This window comes from Amblyomma maculatum, chromosome 2 (genome assembly GCF_055883805.1).
Source record: "Amblyomma maculatum isolate TAMU_Amacu chromosome 2, ASM5588380v1, whole genome shotgun sequence".
In the NCBI taxonomy this organism is placed as follows: Eukaryota; Metazoa; Arthropoda; class Arachnida; order Ixodida; family Ixodidae; genus Amblyomma; species Amblyomma maculatum.
This window is the reverse complement of record NC_139345.1, coordinates 196,457,620-196,481,086: the sequence shown is the minus strand read 5'-3', so window position 1 is coordinate 196,481,086 and position 23,467 is coordinate 196,457,620. Positions and strand designations below refer to the sequence as shown.

The 23,467-nt window shown below is 43.0% G+C and overlaps 1 pseudogene; it reads right to left on the bottom strand.

The window, feature by feature from the left end:
• Positions 1–12,928: 12,928 nt before the first annotated feature.
• LOC146200856 (uncharacterized) lies at positions 12,929–20,807 on the bottom strand (annotated as a pseudogene).
• Positions 20,808–23,467: the final 2,660 nt, after the last annotated feature.

Here is a 23,467-nt window from a genome sequence, read left to right as displayed (position 1 = left end):
TTATGGCTTCTTCCCTGTCCGCAACTGATCGCCCTCCCGCCAAGAGAGGGCGCACCGATGTGACGAACAAGTTTTTCACTAAAAATGTAAACAGCTTCCCCCGTTTTCATGTCATTCACTCTGAACAAGCAGAAAAAACTGCCCGTCAAGTCTCACCGTTCCTTGTGACAAAGACTCTCACAGACACAATAGGTCCAGGCTACTAAGTCAAAAAGCTACCAAATGGTGACCTCCTCTTAGAAGTGCTGTACAACCACCAGTGCGAAAAGCTAGCAGCTGTTACATCATTCGGTGACGTCCCTGTCACAATCTCACCACTCACTCAATACAGTTCGTGGGGTCATTTCAGGTAATGACCTCAAGTTTCTGACCGAAGAAGAATTGCTCAAGGACTCAAGGACCAAAATGTCATCAACGTTTATCGAATCAAGATCAAGCGAGACAACAAAGAGATCCAAACTAAGCACATCGTCTTGACATTTGCGCTGAGCACCCTTCCAGACTCCGTTGAAGTAGGATACACAAAGCTGCAACTCAGACTGTACATACCTAACCCACGTCGCTGTTTTAACTGCCAGAGATATGGCCACAGCTCCCAGAGCTGCCGAGGCCGACTCACCTGCGCAAAATGTGCCTCAAATGAACATGCCACTGACAACTGCCAAACTGAACCAAACCTTTGCGTAAACTGTGAGGGCAACCACCCAGCATACTCAAGATCCTGCCCAACATGGAAGAAAGAAAAAGAAATTGTAACCTTAAAAGTCACTGAGAACATTACATTCGGAGAGGCGAGAAAGCGGCTTTCATTGGTCCAAAGCCCAACTTACTCCGTTGTGACGCAACAGGGCGCAGTGTCACAGCGTGCTTCGGCACCCGCCCAGGTCACGGGTAGTGACCCTGGTATGGAGCCATCCGCGCCCACGGTGGCTGCAGCTGGCGCTGCTCCACCACCCCCAAAGCAGGCTTCGCGACCTTCCAGGTCTGCGGGGCCCAAGGCCTCTTCTCACACGGGGAGGCCTACTTCAAGCGTTCCGGTGTGTTGTCCGCGGTCATCCAGCGTGTCTGAGGACGCGATGGACACAACACAGGGTAGTCCTTGCCGTCATGTGAAAGACGGCGGGACTCCTTAGAGCGTGCAAAAAAGGACAAGCCCCGAATCACGGGGCCAAAAACAACGTAGTCTCTATTTTATTCGTATAGCTTAAGATGGCTTTTGTAATAAACTGGAATTGCAGGGGACTGCTTAATAACTTAAGCGACATAAAAGACATTTTAGCAACATATTCACCTGTGGCCTTATGTCTGCAGGAAACAAACCTGAGTCCTCTACATGTGAATATTCTTAAAAAATACAAAGTCTTCCGCCGTGATCGAGAGCAGGCATGCAGGCTCTCGGGCGGTGTTGCCATCACAGTTAAAAACAATATTGCAGCTCGTGAACATAGGCTCAAAACTCGGCTAGAAGCAGTAGCTGCCACACTTATCACGTATAAAACAATCACAATTTGCAGTATTTATATAGAGCCACACTTAAAAATAACACTCCATGATATCGAATACCTTTTCAGCCAACTGCCAGATCCATGCGTAGTAGTTGGCGATTTTAACGCCCACTCTTCTTTCTGGGGCAGTGAAAAAACTGACACGAGGGGCCAAATTTTAGAAGACTTTATTCTGTGCAATAATATCTGCTTACTTAACACCGGAAAACCCACTTACTGCTCCCCGAGCTCCGGTAAAATGAGTTTTATTGATTTATCTTTCTGCTCATCATCGGTTTTTAACGATTTTAAATGGGATGTCTTAGAAAATCCGCATGGAAGTGATCACCTACCTACAACAATCAGTCTAACATCATCACCATCTATAATTCAAACCAAACCAAGATGTTGGAAGCTGCATTTAGCAGACTGGAAGCTTTTTAAAGAGAAAGCCGACTTAGGAAAACTATTTGCCGAAAATTTTAATGTCGACGAGTTAAATGAAAGATTTACCTCTTGTATTTTAGCCGCCGCACGCCAAGCCATCCCTCAATCATCTGGAGTTGTGAGACAGAACTGTAAAGTGTGGTGGACAAAAGACTGCAGGGAGGCAAAGAAAAAACAAAATAAGGCGTGGAGTATATTTCGCAGGTACCCCACACAAGAAAATCTCCTTATTTTCAAAAAGGCTAGAGCTAAAGCACGCTATGTACGTCGTACTGCTGAAAAAGCTTCATGGCAGCATAACATCTCTTCTATAAACAATCATATAACATCCAAGGATATGTGGGCACAAGTAAATAAATTAAATGGCAAGTACTCCCCGTTTACAGTTCCTCTCCTTACAGACCCAAATACCCAGACAAGCATTCAAGAGCAAGCGGACATTTTAGGTGAACATTTTTTCATGGTATCTAGCTCATCACATTATTCAGAATCATTTTTAAAGTATAAAAGCCAAGCAGAAAGACAGAAATTACCTACTACTGGCAGCGTTCACGAATCATACAACAGTCCCCTTACACTACAAGAAATAAACACAGTTCTCTCTTCCGGCAAACGTACAGCACCAGGCCCAGATGAAATACACTATCAAATGCTAGCCCATCTTTCTGAATCCTCAGTTGAAGCACTCTTAAAATTCTTTAACAAGGTATGGATGGATGTCAGGAGAAATACCGCAGGCCTGGAAGAAAGCCATTATTGTTCCGTTACTGAAACATGGAAAGCCACCAACATCCCCAAGCAGTTATAGGCCCATAGCACTAACGAGTTGTATCGCTAAATCGTTTGAAAGTGTTCTAAATATCAGGCTCATGTTTACACTTGAATCTCGCAAACTTCTCGACACCCGCCAATGTGGCGTTAGAAAAGGATGTTCGACAATTGATCATCTTGTGCGCTTGGAAAATACGGTACGAGAAGCACTTATACGCAGACAACACTGCCTTGCCGTATTTTTTGATTTAGAAAAAGCTTATGACACGACGTGGAGGTATGGAATCCTACGTGACCTGGGAGACCTTGGCATCCGCGGCAGAATGTTAAAATGCTTGAAAGAGTTTTTGTCCGACCGTTCTTTCCAAGTTCGTCTCGGTGCTACTCTGTCAAAACGTTTCACTCAGGAGAATGGTGTCCCTCAGGGGTGCATCTTGAGTACCACGCTATTTATAGTAAAAATGAACTCCATAGTAAAAATAATCCCAACGACCATCATGCATTCAGTCTATGTCGATGACCTACAAATAGCATGTACATCCTCTAATGTATCAACGTGTGAGAGACAAATTCAATTAACAGTGAATAAACTAGCGACATGGGCAGATAGAAATGGTTTCAGGTTCTCTGCACAGAAATCAATAGCCATTTTATTCTCACTTAGACGAGGTTTGCAAGTGGACCCTACAGTTTACCTCAATGACATTGCTCTCCCAGTAAAACACGAACACAATTTTCTAGGCATTACTTTCGACAGAAAGCTTACTTTCCTCCCCCATATAAACACCCTTAAAAAGAAAGCCTCCCAATCTTTAAATATACTTAAAGTGCTGTCACGTAAATGCTGGGGATCCGACAGGACATGCTTTCTGCAGATTTATCGTTCAGTTGTACGTTCGAGCTTGGACTACGGTTGCATAGTCTACGGTTCCGCAAGACCCTCATACCTAAAACGACTAGACCCAGTCCACAACCTAGGTCTGCGTCTTTCGGCCGGGGCATACAGGACGTCGCCTGTGCGGAGTCTGTATGTAGAAACCAACGAACCATCTCTTGAGGACAGAAGAACCATGCTAACTTGTTCATACATTCTTAAGATCCGTTCGCTACCAACACACCTCTGCTACCCCACAGTAACAAAGTGCCCGTCCAGAACCCTGTTCAATAACAAACCGCAAGCAGTCAGACCCCTCCTCCTCCGCTTTGAACAGATGTGCGAAGAAATAAAAATACTCGATACACTCCCCGACATTGCACAATGCCCTGATCCATTACCCCCTTGGTATAAATTTCCCTGTGTATGCGACCTTACTTTAACACAGTTTGACAAACAAAAAACTCCACACGAACACATATTACAAGAATTCCTGACATTAGAGGAAAAATACAAAGACCACAATACATTTTATACTGATGGTTCTAAAACTACCTCTTATGTTGGTAGTGGTGTCGTAGAAAACAATCGCCAGAAAAGAGTTAGGTTGCCCAATTGTGCATCAGTGTTCACTGCAGAAAGTTATGCCATATCCATAGCTGTGGAAAAAATAATAAAATGCAATATTGAAAAGAGTATAATCTACAATGACTCCCTCAGCTTAATCACAGCATTACACTCTAAAAATGCAACAGAACCTTTAGTGGGAAAAATAATACATTGTATAACATCAGCCGAAACACGAGGTTACAAAATTAAATTGTGCTGGGTACCTAGCCATGTCGGAATCGTAGGTAACGAGACAGCTGACGAATGTGCAGCAGCTGCCCGAAAAGCAAAAATAGAAAAGGTAAATGTACCACGCAAAGATGTTTTGAAATTCATACAAAAAAAGCTCAGGGAAAAATGGCAAGCCTCATGGAAATATGAAATAAACAACAAACTATACGTCGTGAAACCAGTTGTCGAAGAATGGAAGTCATGCAGTCACCAGAAACGCTTCATGGAGGTAATATTATGTCGCCTTCGAATAGGACACACGCATCTTACTCATAGTTTCATTCTCAAAAAAGAAGATGAACCCATATGTGAAGACTGTGGACATGGACTGACGATAAACCACATTTTAATTTCATGTAAAAAACTCGAAAAGCTACGGAAAAAGCATTTCACTCAATTTTACACCAAACAGATACCATTCCATCCATCACTTCTCCTAGGAGAGAATGCAATTGTAGACATTTCATGTGTTTTCAGTTTCTTAGAAGAAACATCTTTCCTGAACAAGCTATGATATCTTAACACTTCACTCCTTCTAAAAAAAAAAAACTATATACCTTGTGCTTGGCGCATGATAGCCTGAGTTGCTTATGCGCCATAAAACACAACACAACAACATCAAAACCTCAACCATGACGCTGTTAACATTCTGCATACATTATGTCAGAAGATTTGGACAACCCTGCAGTGGCCACAGGATTGGAGGAGGTCAGTTTACATCCCCATTCCAAAGAAAGGCAGTGCCAGATTGTTCCAACTACCGCACGATCGCGCTTATTTCGCATGCTAGCAAGGTGATGTTGAAAATTCTCTAAGGAAGGCTGCAGCAGTACGTGGATCGGGAGCTTCCGAACGTGCAAGCTGGGTTTCGCAAGGGCAGAGGAACTAGAGACAAAATTGCCAACCTTCGCTGGATCATGGAAAAAGCAAGAGTTCCAGAAACCCATCTACTTCTGCTTTATTGATTATGCGAAAGCGTTTGACTGCGTAGATCACAGCAGATTGTGGCAAGCTCTCCAAGGGATGGGAGTTCCAATTCACCTCAGCTGTCTCCTCAGGAACCTGTATGAAGGACAAGAGGCCACAGTCAGAACTGGGCATGGTCTTACTGATTGGTTTCTGATTGAGAAAGGAGTGAGGCAAGGCTGCATACTGTCGCCCTGCCTATTTAACCTATATGCAGAGTGCATCATGAGGAAGGCCGGTCTGGACGAGTCTTCGGCTGGAGTAAACATTGCTGGAAAATGTACCAACAACCTTAGATATGCGGATGATACCACTTTAATGGCAGAAAGTGAAGTGGAACTCATGAGACTTCTGATGCGCGTACAAGAAGAGAGTGAGGAGTTTGGGCTTAAACTGAACATTAAAAAGACAAAGATCATGGCGTCTTGCCCTATCAAGTCCTGGAGCATCAATGGACAAGAAGTGGAAGCTGTGACAGATTTTCTCTTCTTGGGCTCCAAGATTACCTCGGAAGGAGACTGCAGCCATGAAATTAGGAGACGCCTGCTTCTGGGAAAGAGAGCAATGGTTAGCCTTGACCGCCTAGTAAAGAGCAGGGACATTAGTCTGCTAACCAAGATCCGTATAACTCGTGCTATGGTCTTTCCAGTTGTGATGTATGGATGCGAGAGTTGGACTGTGAAAAAAGCTGACCGCCGAAGAATTGACGCGTTTGAATTGTGGTGCTGGCGAAGACTCTTGAGAGTTCCTTGGACTGCAAGAAGATCAAATCAGTCGATATTGTCGACCATAAACCCTGACTGCTCATTGGAGGGTCAAATTCTAAAGTTAAAGCTCAGCTACATTGGTCATCTGATGAGAAGAGAGGAGTCGCTGGAGAAAGATTTGATGTTGGGAAAGGTTGAGGGTCGCCGGAGAAGGGGTAGGCAGCGAACGCGATGGTTAGATGGCATCCTCGAGGCACTGCAGATGAAGTTATGTGATGTTAGGAAGATAGTGAGAGACCGGAAAGCGTGGCGTGACATGGTCCATAGGGTCACGAAGAGTCGGACACGACTGAACGACTGAACTGAACCTGTAAAATATGATTAGTAAATTGGATTGACTTGGTTAGCAACGCTGCTAACAGTGGTGTATTAGAAAGCAGAGGGGGGGGGGGAGAAGCAAAAAAGTAAACATCATCAGGTATTAGTAAACAATATCATCAGGTATTAGATTTGCTGCCCTTAATATGACAAGCATTTCGTGCTTAGTTGCCATTGTGAGTGTGATGTTCAAAAGTTTGAAAAGGATAATGCGCTTGAAATTTGATTGCTTGCTCTCAAATTGTGATGTTGAAGAGTGAACGAAGGGACCATAACGGTAACAAAGGCCAGCGTAATGACAGAGAAAATGATGTTTTTATCTCAATGGAACTCTAGCGAAAAGACAAACTCTCAGCAATCTAGTTATTGAACAAAACCGTGAGGTACTCAGTTGGAGTAATATGCAGCTTAGGAGATATGACAATACAATCAGTTTTAAAGTCAAATACAAATTCCAAGCATCATTTTCACTATCTGCCACTTTGTCATGGATCAAAATAGGGAGCAACCTTATAAAGTAATATGTATATTTCAACGGCTCGGCCCTGCACTTTGCAACTCTTCTCATTTAGAAGAGTAGCTGACCTACTTTGTGCATCACGGCCAGTCAGAGATATGTTCCTGATTTTTTCAAATCTGTGACTGTGAACCACTTTTGTTCACGGACTAAGTGCCTAACAATCAATGTTAAATCAAATGGGGCTATTCCCTCTAAAATATCATGTGCAAAGCACGGTGGCAGTCCGGAAGTGACATGAAATGACTGCAAAGTATTGAAAGAGGAATCGAATTTGACTGCTTTTGCCAATTCATGCAACCCCTGCTCAGCTAAGCTCACATGGTTACAATGAACATCTTGTGAATGCAGTGCCCCCTTCAAGTGAAGGTCTTTAACAAAGTCCTACTTTTTAACATCACAGTACCGGCAGAAGTACCTTGATGTGGAAAGGTATTGTGTGAAACCGCCAATTCCATGGGTTCCCAAATTGTCACCGAAAATAGAAACCAAGACGCATTTAAAATAGTCATCCACAATAATGCCATTCTCGTCAAGATCATTAAGCTCATTGACAAATCTTCATCACAGCTTCATGACCTAGTTTGACAAGCGTTGACTTATAAAAACATTACTAACTGAATGTTTTGCACCTTAGCGGTGAAATGTGATGAAAGATTAGCAATGCTGTAGTACATGCCTATGACTTTATGCTTCTTTCTTGCTGATCCAAGTGAATTTGACACCTTAAAAGCGTCATGGAATAAGAGTAGCTGAATAGCTTTACAGTTCTGTTTCATATACGTAGACTCTCTGAAAGGAGTTCCATCGCTAAAGGTGGAACAATAATTAATATCAGAGGTATTATCCTTGGTTATTGCTTGCCGCAAAGTGACATCCGAAAGAAGTGCAGCTAGAGACAGCTTAATTCGCACATAGTGAAGGCTTCATTCATTCTTGAACTCTACCCCAATGGGCTCTATCATCCTAAATTCTCTTTTTTATCTTGCATACTTTGTTGGTAGCACACCAGTAGCTGGATTGAAATGTGTTTCCTCTCTACTTAACTTTGATAAAATCTTGGCAGATGCTTCATTATCCATATTTTGTTTTTAAAGTAGCTGACCAATAACATTGTGACATCTTGTGACAGTGAGTTCATTAAATGGATTTCACTGCTGATATCCTGTACCACTGACAATGCTACAAGATGAAGATTCCAGTTTCATTAGAAACAGTGCTGCATATTTCTTGTCTGCCATGACTGAACAGATGGAATAGAAGTATTTGGGGATTACATTTCGCCACTGATCGAAAGCACTTATAAATTGTCACCTGCTGCATGATGCATACCTTCACACTAACACACTGTGACTTAGAAATGTGCTGTCATGACAGCGACTCACATGAGATGTGAATGACTTCGCATTTGAAAGCATTTTTTCACAGTTTACAAAACAACATGTGGCAACAACAGAAAAATGTGCTGCTTTACATACTTAACGTCTTTCAGCAGGAACTGGGCACTGCAAAATGTGCGGGGACAGTTAAAATTACCTCCAGTTGAACTGGAAGAACAATCAGTTCTCTTAGGGTGACTACGGCAAACATGCACACATAGTGCATTATAAACGATCTGAATTTTTGAACACACTCTTGGTTGACACATGGGATGTTAGTATTGTAAATATTCGAATGAAGTTTGCAGTGTGCCTCATACTTATACAAGTTATGCAAAGGAGCCTGGCAAACATGACAAAGAAACATTAAAAACAGCAGCAGTTCTGACAATGGTGGGTGCAGAAGTATGTACATTGTCAACTGTGCCAATATATGATGTCTGTACTAGCCACAGGTCGGCAAAGTCACGTGTGCTCACTCGGGCTCACTCAGAAAAATTTGGTCCATGTGCGGGCTCACTCTCAAACTCATAAGGTCAGGACTCAGTCACACTAATGAACTCAAACTCACGAAAGCTGGCGACTTACTCGGGCTCACTCAGACTCATGAACTCAAACTCACGCATGATGACGACTCACTCGGGCTCTCTCAGACTCATAACCTGGGCTCACTCACTCATTTCAACTCATGACTCATTTGAACTCACTTATCTCGACTCACTCATTTTTTACTCGTGACTCATCTGCACTCACTCGCTTCGACTCACGACTCATCTGAACTCACTGATTTCAACTCATGATCCATTTGAGCTCACTCATTTCGACCCATCGGGACTCAGTCATCATGGACTCACTCATTTCCACTCTCGACAGGCAACAAGCGACGGTCCTATAGCTTGTATAGGTGGGCGGGTGGCAGTACAAAGAGAAACGCGGAAAATAAATAGAAAAAAAGTGTAACATTACATGATTAGTTCTGTTTTCTTCAGTAATGAACGAGTTGAAAGGTTACAGGAAAAGTAAAGCATATGGTAGGGATTATCTCTCAACCTGATTATAGTAGGAAAGCAGCCTTTTTAGCTATAGCACGGGCCAATCCTTACAAAATTGTGTAATGTGTTGGTTTAGAATCTCTTTTCAGTATTCTCATTAGAATGTATTGTATTCCTTTAGCCGTGTATGCACTATGTTAAATGAGTTTAAATAACCATTTTTCCACCGCATTAGACACAACCACAAAAAACGTACTGCTATAGAAATACAATAGTGAATGTCTTTTGCAACTCTAGAGAGATTCAATGGGTGCTCTATTAGTTTTCCCCAATAGAGATTATAATTAATTGATGATTTTCTATAATTACTGCCTAATCAGTTCGAATAACTATTTGGCCACCGCATTCTGACAAACACAGCAGACGTGTTCCTATAGAAATACAATAGAGGGTCTTTTGCAACTCTTTAAAGAGATCCAATAGATTCTCTTTTAGCTTCACTCAATAGAGACTATAAAATAAATTATCGTTTTCTATAATTACTGCCTAATGAGTTCAATAACTATTTGGCCACTGCATTCTTATTGAAACACGGAAGACGTGTTACTATCGAAATACAATAGTGAGGGTCTTTTGCAACTCTTTCAAGAGACCCAATAGATTCTCTTAGTTTTCCTCAGTAGATATTATAAAGTATTCATTGATTTTCTATAATTACTTTCTAATGAGTTCCAATACCTATTTGGTCTCCGCATTCTTATAGAACCCATAATACGTACTGCTATAGAAATACAATAGTGAGTGTCTTTAGCACCACCCTAAAAAGATTCAATAGAACATCATTTAGTTTTCCTCAATAGAGCCTATAGAGGAATTATCGAATTTCTATAATTATTTTCTAATGATTTCCAATAACTATGGCCACCACATTCTTATAAAAACACAAAAGACGAGCTCCTACAGAAATACAATAGTAAGTGTCTTTTGCAAATCTTTAAGGATATCCAATAGATGTTCATTTCATTTTACCTTAATAAAACATATAGAGTGATTCTTGACTTTCTATAATTACTGTGTATTGAGTTCCAATAACTTTTGCCACCGCATTCTTACAGGAACACAAAAGAGGTACTGCTATAGAAATACAGGAACGAGTATCTTTTGCAATTTTAAAAGATTCATTAGACTCCTAGTTTTCCTTACTAGAACATAGAATAATTACTGACGTTTTATAAATACTGTTTAATTAGTTCCGATAACTAAGTGACCACTATATTCTTACAGAAGCAGAAAACAATATTGCTACTGCAATGAATGTCCTCAATAATTCCTTCAACAATTACTACCTAATAAGCTCAAATAATTGCTACCCTAGAGGCAAGGAACAATAATTTCAGAGATATCATTACTGAGTGCGCGGTAGAAGTAGGCGGTAGGATACTTAGAGAGGATACCGGTAAGCTGTCTAAGGAGACGAAAGATTTGATTAAGAAACGGCAGAGTATGAAAGCTTCCAATCCAACAGACCAGATCGAATTGGCCGAGATATCAAAGCTAATCAATAAGCGCAAGGTGGCCGATATAAGGAAGTATAACATGGAGAAAATTGAGCATGCTGTAAGGAACGGGGGAAGCCTTAAAGCGGTAAAGAAGAAATTGGGCATAGGCAAAAACCAGATGTATGCGATAAGGGACAAGGCGGGCAACGTCATCACTAATATGGACAAGATAGTCAAAGTAGCCGAGGAGTTCTATACAGATCTCTACAGTAGCCAAAGTAGTCAGGACCGTAATGAGATTGGCGTCAGGGAAAAACAGTCAGACGTTCCACCAGTGACGAAGGACGAGGTCAAGAAAGCACTAGAAACTATGAAAAGGGGGAAATCAGCTGGAGAGGATCAGATAACTACAGATTTGCTGAAGGACGGGGGGGATATTGTGCTAGAAAAACTGGCCACCCTGTATACGCAGTGCCTGGTGTCATCGACGGTACCGGAAGCATGGAAGAATGCAAACATTATCCTCATTCACAAGAAAGGGGACTCTAAGGACCTTAAAAATTACAGACCAATCAGCTTACTGTCTGTTACGTATAAGGTCTTTACTAAGGTAATCGCTAATAGAATCAGGACAACCTTAGACTGCAATCAAGCAAAGGATCAAGCAGGGTTTCGGAAACGGTACTCTACTATCGATCATATCCATACCATCAATCAGGTGATAGAAAAATGCGCGGAATATAACCAGCCCTTATACATAGCATTCATTGATTACGAAAAAGCATTTGACTCAGTTGACACCTCGGCGGTGATGCAGGCATTGCGAAATCAGGGGGTAGACGAGCCATACGTGAAAGTGCTGGAAGATATATATAGTGGCTGCACAGCAACCATAGTTCTGCATAAAGAAAGTAACAAAATTCCCATAAAGAAAGGTGTTAGGCAAGGAGACACAATCTCCCCAGTACTATTCACAGCTTGTTTAGAGGAAGTATTCAGAGACTTGGAATGGGAGCAGTTAGGAATAAGGCTAGATGGAGAATACCTCAGTAATCTACGATTTGCTGATGACATTGCCTTGCTAAGCAACTCGGGAGATGAAATGCAAACAATGATTGATGACCTAGACAGGAAAAGTAGAAAGGTAGGCTTGAAAATCAATATGCAGAAGACTAAGGTAATGTTCAACAGCCTCGGGAAGGAACAGGAGTTTACATTAGACAGCGAAATACTGGAAGTAGTAGGCGAATATATCTACTTAGGACAGGTAGTAACCGCAGATCCGGACCATGAAAAGGAAATAACAAGAAGAATAAGATTGGGATGGAGCGCATTTGGCAAGCACTCGCAGATTATGACTAGCAGCTTACCGGTATCGCTCAAGAGGAAAGTATACAACAGTTGCATCTTGCCTGTACTCACCTATGGGACTGAAACGTGGAGGCTAACCAAGAGAGTTCTACTTAAGTTGAGGACAACCCAGAGGGCTATGGAACGAAAAATGGTAGGGGTAACATTAAGAGATAGAAAGCGTGCAGAGTGGGTCAGAGAAATAACTCAAGTTAACGACATTCTAGTGGAAATTAAGAAGAAGAAATGGACATGGGCAGGACATGTAGTGCGAAGAGAGGATAACCGATGGTCGCTGAGGGTAACAAACTGGATTCCAAGGGAAGGAAAGCGTAGCAGGGGGCGGCAGAAAGTTAGGTGGGCGGATGAGATTAAGAAGTTCGCAGGGGTCAAGTGGATGCAGCTAGCACAGAACCGGGTTAAGTGGAGAGATATGGGAGAGGCCTTCGCCCTGCAGTGGGTATAATCAGGCTGATGATGATGATGATGATGATGAATTGCTTATTGCAGAGTATTGTTCAAACTCTTTAGTGACCCAGTAGGCCTTTCTCCTAGAGCCTGCAGCGGAGCTATTGAACAAGTTTCAATTGGGCATGTTAGTGAATGTGATCTGTGCTGCAAAACATGCAAATACATACAAAAGTTGTTCATGCAACCTAACTTTATTGCTTTATTTGCATGCTAGCAATGGTGGGAGATGGGCATTCGGATAGTGGGCCAGCCACTATTTCACCTCTCGAGAGAGCAACGATGAGAGGCTGCTCCTAAGGCGGATCGGGTCCGCTTTGAACTCTTGAGTTGTGTAGCCTGCAAAAATCAACACATGCATAGATATCAGAAATTTGACACAGTATAAATGAACTTCACACATTTCACTGCCTCTATGATGTATATGCATGCTGGTAATAATTCTAAATATAGATTGCAGCAGAAAGCTTCAACTAGATTCATAACTATTATGCAGTTTGTTTGCAGCAAGAAATCCACTGTTAAGGCTTCTCTTATTTGGTGCAATGCTAATCACAAGATAAAATTATAAGCGCCAAGATTTTGATGCCTTCATTTTGTTTATTAAGTTTATTGCATCATAAATTATCAAGTGGACCTGTAATGTATGCAACACTTGCTGTCACTCACAGTGCACCCCACAAGGATTGGTCCTTTCGCTCTTTCTCTTTAATATCGCGAGGCTCAAACTTCCACAACATTTAGCGCAGGTGCCATAGCTCCATCACATCCTCTATGCGGATGACATTACCTTGTGGACCGCAGAGGGCAGTGACGCCCAAATCAAGGAGAGACTCCAGCGTGTAAGTGATATCGTAGTGAATTTGCGGACCCCAGGGAGCTGCGATGCTCTCCGGCTAAGTCTGAAGTTATCATATTCTGCAAAACAAGATTTCTTGCGCAACCACCACCAGCCATCGAAAATATTCGCGGAGTCCCTATTCCCTGAGTACGCAAAATTAAAATCCTGAGCTTAACCTTACAAGAAAACGGCTTCAATAGGGACGCAATTCAAATGCATCAAGGAATCTCGCGGTAAAATATGCGACTCATCTGTTGCATTAGTAACCGCCACTCCGGCTTGAGAGAAAAGAATACTCTCCTCCTTAGTACAGGCCTTTGTGATCAGTCGCATAGCCTATATATGCCCTTACTTACATCTTAAGTCAGCTAAAAAAGAGAAAGTAGAGGCCGTAATAAGAAAATGCGTCAAAAAAGCAGTTGTGCTTCTCATTCACACAGCGACCCAGAGAGTCTTAGGTCTCGATGTTCATAACATGCTAAGTGAGATTATTGAAGCAGTCACCATCTCGCAATACGAACGGCTATAGGGCACATCAACTGGCAGCTATACATCAACTTCCAGGCAGATGAATTTTGCTTTTCCCTATGCAGTGTAATGGAGTTATCTTCCCCCATAAGTATCAGCACAAAATACTAGGAGAGATAGGAAGGTAGCAAAAAATCAACAGAAATGAGCTATTCATTCGACTTTTGCTTAGCTCCAATTTACCTGTTCCCATCCACCATCTCTGCTTACTCCTGTTTGGCCTTTTGGCAGCTGTTAGCAGTAACAAGCGTATATATCGCTATGTCACTCTGGATCTCAATATTCTTACCTGGATGTATTCTAGAATAGTATGGGGATATTTGTATTTCCTTTTGGGGACAAATTCACAAGCTCCAGCTCCATTGCCTGCATTTTAAATGTGCGTGCTCTCTGCTGCGCACTCCCGATCACGTTTTCCAGATTTTTTACATGTACGAATGAAACTTCCAGTACAATATCAGCTTCCAGATGACACTGACTGGAGATATGTTCCACGTTTTACAGTGATATTTTACCAACGGTATTTTGGCACAACGTTTGCTTTAAGCCGATTGCCCACTTCTGTAGTGAAAATTAGTGTAGTGAAAATTGAAAATGAAGGCAGTCCACACCTGAAAACATGATAATCTCATATCATGCACCCTGTGTAAATAGAAACCTTATTCAAAACTGCCTTTTAGAGGTAATTTCTGAGATAATTTCTCCTCGAGATTGGGCGACGATTGACAAGCGCTACTACCAACTGTTTATTAGCGTGTGTGCACACCCTAATAAACATTTGGTAGTAGCGTTTGTCAATCGTCGTGTGTGTTTACTTTCCTTTTGTCCCCGTCCAAGTTTTTGCGCTAATTTCTTTTTAAATATGCAGAACCAACTAGCCCTACCACACGCAATCCTCAAATTCTTTATGTTTATTTACTTTTACGATATCTTTACAGCTTATTATTTTTGTGCCATCTTTAGCAGAGAAACGGTACCTGTTTTTGGCATTTTTTTTCCAAGATTTCGAATCAGCACTTTATTCTGGAGCTAATATTTAAAACGTTCAATGGTTCGTTCTAACTACTAGCTCCCTTAACTTAGATCAAAATACAGAATATTAGACCAGACCACCATCTACAACACCGAGTTTGTTTCATGTGTGTAGGACACAGGGAACAGTAAGGCTTTCAATCCTATGCAGATCAAAAATATTAAGGTCAGCCAACATACGACCATGCTTAAGCTCAGTTATGTGAAATACGCATAGCTAACTGTTCAATTGCAAATGCACACAAGTATAAGGCATGGAAGGAAAACTTAATAAATGCAGAAGTTTGTAATTTAGGTGACAAAGAAATGACATACCAATGATGGCACCAACTTTCTTCTGGCCAAAGCCTCCCTCACCACAGCGTCAGGATAGGCATTTGATTTACGCCCAAAGAGAGACTTGCCGCGGAGCTCTTCCGGTGTAAAAAGCTGCCGCAAAAGCCCTCTCGCAAATTTGGCTGGGGCTCCTGGGCAGCTGCCACGCAGCCTGGCCAAAGCCGTCTCCTCTACTTTCACGCCGCCCCCAATGTCCACCTGGGAATGAAAATTTAACATGAAGTCTTGAAAAGGCGACCTGCAAAATATAAACGGAATCGCTATTTACAAATAAGAGCATTATATGAAGCCTTTATTTTCTTTTGAACAAATAAGGGAAAACTAAAGCTTTATAGTGGGTGTTCATGTGACAACGCAAGTGCGATTCTGTAAGCACGTAGCTTCAGGCCAGAGGTAGCAATAAGCAGGTTAGGTGTGCTACGCTGCCTTTGTTGCTTCAAGTACAATAAAATGGTGGCAACACTGATATTACTGAATAGTTCCTGTTCTTGTAGTGGCCATCATATCCCTTATGAGATCAACCACTTCGCAGCCGAATGGACTTCACTGGCATGAGGTCAAATGGATAGCCTTCATTTCAGCCATGTTCACAGAGGCATTTAGTCATTCCATTATACTGTGTAAGAGCCTCATACCGCAATGTGTTAAACTAATATCAAACCACCAAGCTCACTTGCATCTGCAGGCACGGCTTTTGAAGGCACTTTACCAGAGAAAACGCAGCACAATTGAGCTTTTCTGAAAACTTGTAAGTTTTAAGAACAAAAGCCAAAGAAACCTGGATCACACGGTTTAGGCATCATTCGTCTTTTGCTTAGCTCCAATTTACCTGTTCCCATCCACCATCTCTGCTTACTCCTGTTTGGCCTTTTGGCAGCTGTTAGCAGTAACAAGCGTATATATCTCTATGTCACTCTGGATCTCAATATTCTTACCTGGATGTATTCTAGAATAGTATGGGGATATTTGTATTTCCTTTTGGGGACAAATTCACAAGCTCCAGCTCCATTGCCTGCATTTTAAATGTGCCTGCTCTCTGCTGCGCACTACCGATCACGTTTTCCAGATTTTTTACATGGACGAATGAAATTTCCAGTACAATATCAGCTTCCAGATGACACTGACTGGAGATATGTTCCACGTTTTACAGTGATATTTTACCAACGGTATTTTGGCACAACGTTTGCTTTAAGTCGATTGCCCACTTCTTCTCTCACCTGCCAGCTATAACCACCATTGTTGATGCTGAAATAATCCTACGTTATACACCTGGCACACAGTTTTGTTAATAATGTAATACACCTTAACTTTCAAGCAGAAAGGTAAACTGTTGCAGTGACGCCGCCTGCGCTGGATGACTCAATTCAGTTGGAACAGTAGAAAACAGAATTAAGGACCTTCGAAAACTTCTGAAGCAAGCTACATGCTCTAGCGGCATCCAATATGAGACCAATTTATTGAAGACAGGTTGCTTGAATACTTACATTATATATATATAAAAAAACAGTAATAATGGCAGGAAACCAGGAAGGGAACCGTGAAGAGAGAGAGAGAGGGCAGGAAACAAAGACCCTGATTGATCTTGGTGTGTGCCACATCACTGTGGGTTTTCCCCATATCTTCTGCTGCATGTCTTCCGCTGTTCTGTCTGAGGGGCACTGCTAGTCGCCATTCAGCTCGCCTTTTGAGACATAAAGCAGCTTGCCTTTTCTGCTAAAAAATTAAACAGTGTATCAAAATTTAAGGACCTTCAAAGGTCTTGAAACATTAAATCGAGGGTATTCAATGATTTGAAGGGCATTTCTGAACCCCGCTCAACATTTTTTACAGCTGTTGGAATTTCCCGAGCATGAATGTTTGTAACCTATTATATAGACAAGGCTGCTGCTAATACTTTGCATGCATAGATCCAGTTGCATTTCAAAACATAAATTGTAAAAGGAGGGTTTAAAACAATACATAACTGCTAATACTAGCATAGGAGGGACACACTAACTACTTCAAGTCGGAAACAATTCAAGTGTTAGCCTCAGTGCCTGTATACGTGGCGCTCTTCACGTCAGTGCTACACAGTCGAAGATTCTTTGGAGCTGATAGCCTAATAATATGAGCATTTAATCAAGAACAGAATTTTGTCGCAATGAAATGGTGTAATATTTCCACAACACTTTCGGCAGCAAATAAAACTGAAATAAGCTCTTGGTAAGGGCCATCTCGCACTCACAGCTATTTTTCACATGTGCTATGTATTTTCGGACTGTAATTCGAACCAAAATCATGATCCATGGAAATTTTTTTTCTATGCCCACATGACTACCTTAGTTCTTATCTTTAGAAACTTGGGTTGGGAAAGGGCAGTATATCTTGGATCTAATTGCGATTAAAGTGTCCAGATATTGCTTCAGTTCAGGCAGTTCCATTTAAGTGTTTAAAACGTCCGACATGTTCCTTTTCTAAAGGAACTAACTCAGCAGGTGTCTGCTCTTTGCACTAATTGGGTGCATAATAAGGTTCTGACGCTGAGTACAACTGTCAAAAATTTTTAAGCGCGACAGAGACAACACACAGACAAGATAGGACAGGACAGGCGCAGACACTACTCTACAGCGCTGCCCAAACTTTCATTCGCTTGGAACTGTATTATAAAAAGAGTGGATTTATAACCCGCCAAAAAGTAACAACTGTAAGCAATAAAGTTTGATTTGATTTAAAATTGGAAGAAGCTTAAGCTTTAGAGGCAATAGTGCCTTTAACATCGCCTTTGCATTCCGCTAATCTTTAAAAACACGTTTTCGTCTATTGTTTTTTTTTTTTTAATTTTAGAGCTATTAATTCAAAACACACGTTAAAGTCATAAGGATCACATGCGCTCTCTGGGGCCCCTCTAATCACAGGACGGACCAAATCGCGAAGCGCTCTCGCAATTCGGCGTGACGTGTCCCTACGTCAGTGGTTTCCGCTGCTCCGCTTCGGTCCGCGAGCAGCGAGGGATTCGTGCTGTATGCTCGCCGCGAACGGGCGGACCGCGGATCAGGGGTGACGTGGTCGATCGCTCCGCGATTCGGTCCGTCGTGTGAATACACCTTATTAAAACACGCGAACGGGCGGACCGCGGATCAGGGGTGACGTGGTCGATCGCTCCGAGATTCGGTCCATCGTGTGAATACACCTTATTAAAACACGCGAACGGGCAGACCGCGGATCAGGGGTGACGTGGTTGATCGCTCCGCGATTCGGTCCATCGTGTGAATACACCTTATTAAAACACGCGAACGGGCGGACCGCGGATCAGGGGTGACGTGGTCGATCGCTCCGAGATTCGGTCCATCGTGTGAATATACCTTATTAAAACACGCTTAGTACTGAGAGCCCTTGGGGGCCTATGAGTTGTGTGTGTCCTTTGTATTGTCTGAATTCGCAATCAAAACACAAATTTAGTTTTTTATTTACTATTTCCTGAAGTACCTCCATTGGAGCAACCTCCTCACTAATTTAGGCTTCATTTGGACCCTCCCCCAAATCGCTGTTTACAATGTGGGTGTGACGTTATGACCTTATCAATCAATTCTTGCGAACGAGCTGTATACGTTATTGCGTGAGTTATCAAGCTTGTTATGCTACCAGGATGAACTGAAACTTCAGTTCAGTGCAGTCGTTTAGTCGTGTCCGACTCGTCGTGACCCTATGGACCATGTCACGCCACGCTTTCCGGTCTCTCACTATCTTCCTAACATCACATAACTTCATCTGCAGCGCCTTGAGGCTGCCATCTAACTATCGCGTTCGCTGCCTACCCCTTCTCCGGCGACCCCCAACCTTTCCAAACATCAAATCGTTCTCCAGCGACTCCTCTCTTCTCATCAGATGATCAAAGTAGCTGACCTTTAACTTCGCATTTGACCCTCCAATGAGCAGTCAGGGTTTATGGTCGACAATATCGACTAATTTGATCTTCTGGCAGTCCAAGGAACTCTCAAGAGTCTCCGCCAGCACCACTACTCGAGCGCGTCAATTCTTCGGCGGTCAGCATTCTTTACAGTAAAACTCTCTCATCCATACATCACAACTGGAAAGACCATAGCACGAGTTATACGGATCTTGGTTGGCTCTTTACTAGGCGGTCAAGGCTTACCATGGCTCTCTTTCCCACTGAAACTAGAGATCATTAAATGTCACACCCCTTAACAGCACCACGAAGATATGACGTACCATGAACATCCTCCAGTTCGTCAATTCTGCGTTTCAAAGCCCAAATTTCTTCTCTGGACGTCTCGCACTGGGAACATCACTTTGGATGCAAAATATGAAACCAAGAAAAAATATGAAACTCCCCTGCAGCACTAATACGTTGAAGAAACAGCAAAGAACCCGTGTAATAAGACACAATATTTAATTATGGCTCAGCTTAACCTAATACCGCACGGGACCTCGTATGCATCAAATACAAGAAAAACAAAAATAAGCTGAAAATGCTAATGTATCAGCTTACAAATTGCTTGCTGCGTTACAATTTCTCGAAACATAATCCATGACTGGTAACCGATGCGAAGAATCAGTGGTTTAAATTTTAAGAACGCCTTTAAAAAATGGTGCCTCGCCTTCCTACAGTTTAGTTTTACAAAGTATACACCCTGTCAAGACATGACAAGGATAGGGATGACTTTGTACCTACAGATACAAGGTTCAAGGAAAAAAAAAGACGACCATTTTACTAACACCTAATACTCCAATATGAAAGGGAGCAATCACATCGTATGCCTAAGCAAATTGTTCGTTTATGTGTGGACATAATTTGAAATTTTATCTGCATGCTGTTGGTAAAGAGAAACTTTCTTTTATCAAAGCACGCAGAATATTCTTGGCTTAATGCGGACCGTGCTTTTCCGTTCATATCGCTGCTACATAGTACATCTGTGAGCATAAATGAATGTGGCGTTTGGTGCTTGTAGTACAGGCTGTTACAAATTTGCACTCACGGAAACAAAAAACTTAACCAAATCAAAAGGTTCAACGCAAAAGCACTACATGCTCTTACGTTTCACAGCGGTAGTTTACATTATCCTGCTTTTTAACAATTATAGATGTGTGTTGGTCGTCTTGCTAGAAAAAGCAAACATACGAGGGAATGTTTTAATCTTTGATAAAAAACATTTTATTGTAATTGCCATACGCAAGCTGCAGACCTGCGCGGAAGGCAACAAAAAAAAAACACGCTCGTGGTGTCGGTCTGTGCGCATTCCAAACAAATATCGTACTACGCCTTTCACTCCAAGTAGCATATTTACATGTCCGCCACACCGCAATATTACAGCGCACAACCAAATCAAGTACGCCTTAACTATTCCTTAGCTTCATACCTTTTCACTGCTACACTCGATTCGATGGCATCCACTGACATATGTTTCATTTACTGAGTACAAAACAGCGCTACGTGTCATTAACCTGGTCATTAGCACTGCGCGGTGTTGAGCTCTGTTGTGGGTCCTCTATGTCTCCATCAGAAGCCAGCTGGGCACGTCTGCGCTCTAGTATGCGAGGCTTGCCTGGAACAAATTATTCACGGCAAGGAGAATGACTCTGTAACCGCAAAGATGGGGAAAATCGCCACTACTTACCGATGTCAATTATTTTGGCAGATTCCGCCTCCTCGCCTTCCTTTCAGAAAAACAACTGGACAGTGTCACGCAGTTCATTAATGGCGCCTGGTTCCGTCAAAAGACGGAAACTGACGGCCGCATCCTTCATTGCGCGGATAGGGTAGACGTCCCATTTCTCCTCGTCCATCCACTTCACGAGGACGTGATCCATACTGCTTTCTGTTGGAAGCCTATAGAAGCGCTGCAGCAGGCAACCAGCAAGACGCCCCAACCAAACTCTGAGAAACGGCCATCCAAGAGCGAACAGGCTTGGATTAGAGGACGCAGCCCGCACCCCCTTCGTTCCCACGGTCGAACCAATGCGCAACAAGTCTCAAAAGCAACATACACAGAAGAAAATGGCACCTGTACGGAGCCGACTGGCCGGACGCGCATCGGCAGAGGCAGACTGTGGATGTCGGGTTACAATGAATGTGTGCGCGCGGTGATGCGCCGGATACCAAGCGGCCGCTTTCCAGGCGGGGATGGCCTTGAAAAACGAAGAAAAAAGCTGACACACACTGTCTGAAGTTCACTGAACTTCCAGATGCGGTATTCGGTCTCCCGCACAGAGTGTACGACACGAGGTAGCTCCTCAATGTGCACCTGTGCGCATGGGTATTTCTTCTTTATATTCGCAGGACATTGTTTTTTCAGAAGCTCAAGCGACCAAAATGCCGTACATGAGAAAATATAACCGCTACTTATTGGACCCGAAATGTGAGGTACCGCTCAGGTCAAAGTATCGCTTTAAAAAAGCGCGCAGTTCTGCCAGCGGATGCCTCCACAAGAACGCTGTCGAGCAGGCCCGTGAGGAAGGCGATGTCACAGGTTACTCTTTCTGTGCTATCAGTAGCGCATCAGATGCAGATAAAACGACAGCACGAACACCTCCAGAGAAGTCAAGTAACGAACAAACGCCGCAAGGGCGCATAATAGTAGCGATGAACCAATCCGAAGCCTAAACGGAAACTGAAACGGAAGAACAAATTGAGAACGAGGTTGCTGACACGGTCGAATCGGGCAGCGACTCTGAGAGCGATTATGACACGCTTGGAAATTCATTCCCCGACCACGGTCAGCACAGCTAGAATGCCAATGGCTCACAGCGTCATCTAACTGGCGTGGTAACCACGGATTTCATTCTTGAATTACTGTTCCTCTGTAGCTATGCTGCTACTATCTCCATCCCGCCAGAAGTACCATTTTGCGTATTTAAATTGAATATAAATAGGGTCTTGCATGTAGAATTGAGTACGCTGTGTTTCGAGCATTTTTACAAGTTACCGCGAAAATCACTCTCAGCCGCGGCGGAGATGCATTTATGCACATGTTCATTGTAACTATAAGCGTTTCAGTATGCAATACAAAGAGGGGGACGCAGGTATTCAATAGCAAAAAAAATGTATATACCGCCGTAAAATTCCTAATTTCACTTTGCGCGCTATTCCCACAGCCCCCCCCCCCTCCCCCGCGGCATCTTCCAGCTCCCTACCCTTAGCACACACCAGTTCAAAATCACAATCTAATCTCAACTACCAAAAACATAGATAAAAACGGCACCTGTACGGCGCTGGCTCGACCGGGTACACACATATCCAAAGGCTGACGGCTTGCGTCGCATGACCGCCGCGATCGAGCCATACGATGCGCGCGACCAAAGTGCACATAACCGCTGTCTAGTGGAAGTCGACGCCGAAGTGGAAAAAAAAAGAAAATCGATAATATATTAAATAGCGCGCCAAGACATGTCGGCGGTGGGCACTGATCACTTTGCTATAACCTTGCTTGAGTGGTTGCGGCCTACAGAGAACCCACAGCGCGGCTTCTCGATCGCCGACGTCGTATACATGCTGTTATGACCGTGCATCATCCGCACTTGCGCGCTCTATTGTTCGCCTGTGGGCATGGATATGTGGTGTTGGTGCAAGGGCGCTAAGTGAGTCTGTTTTGCTTTGTTGAGACCCTGCAAATGCCAAATTGGCCCTGTCAAGGGAACGTCTAGAAAAATACAAAGAAATGTCGCCCTGTGGGAAAAGGCCGGAAGTGCTTTCGTTCGATTGTTCACCCTTCCCGTCGAGAAGCCCTATGGTCAAGTGAGGAATGCCTATTGCCCAAAGGAGACGACGTCCGCTGACGTGCAGGACAAGAAAAGAGCAAGGTGATTACGGCCATTAGAGGATTTCCCGGGAATACAGGAAAGATTTGCAATTGCTGGAAAGGGACAATGCTGGGAGCAGTATGCGGCGCGCACGTGCACTTGGGTTTCTGAGAAGGAAATCCACTTACCGGAACCAGCATATCGAATCTTTGCTGAAGAATAGAAATGTACCTCCTCGCCGTTCCCAAGCTCTTCCCGCCAACAAGTGACCACGCCCAACGAAACAATGCCGGACCAGTCAGTGCATCAGACCATCAGTGC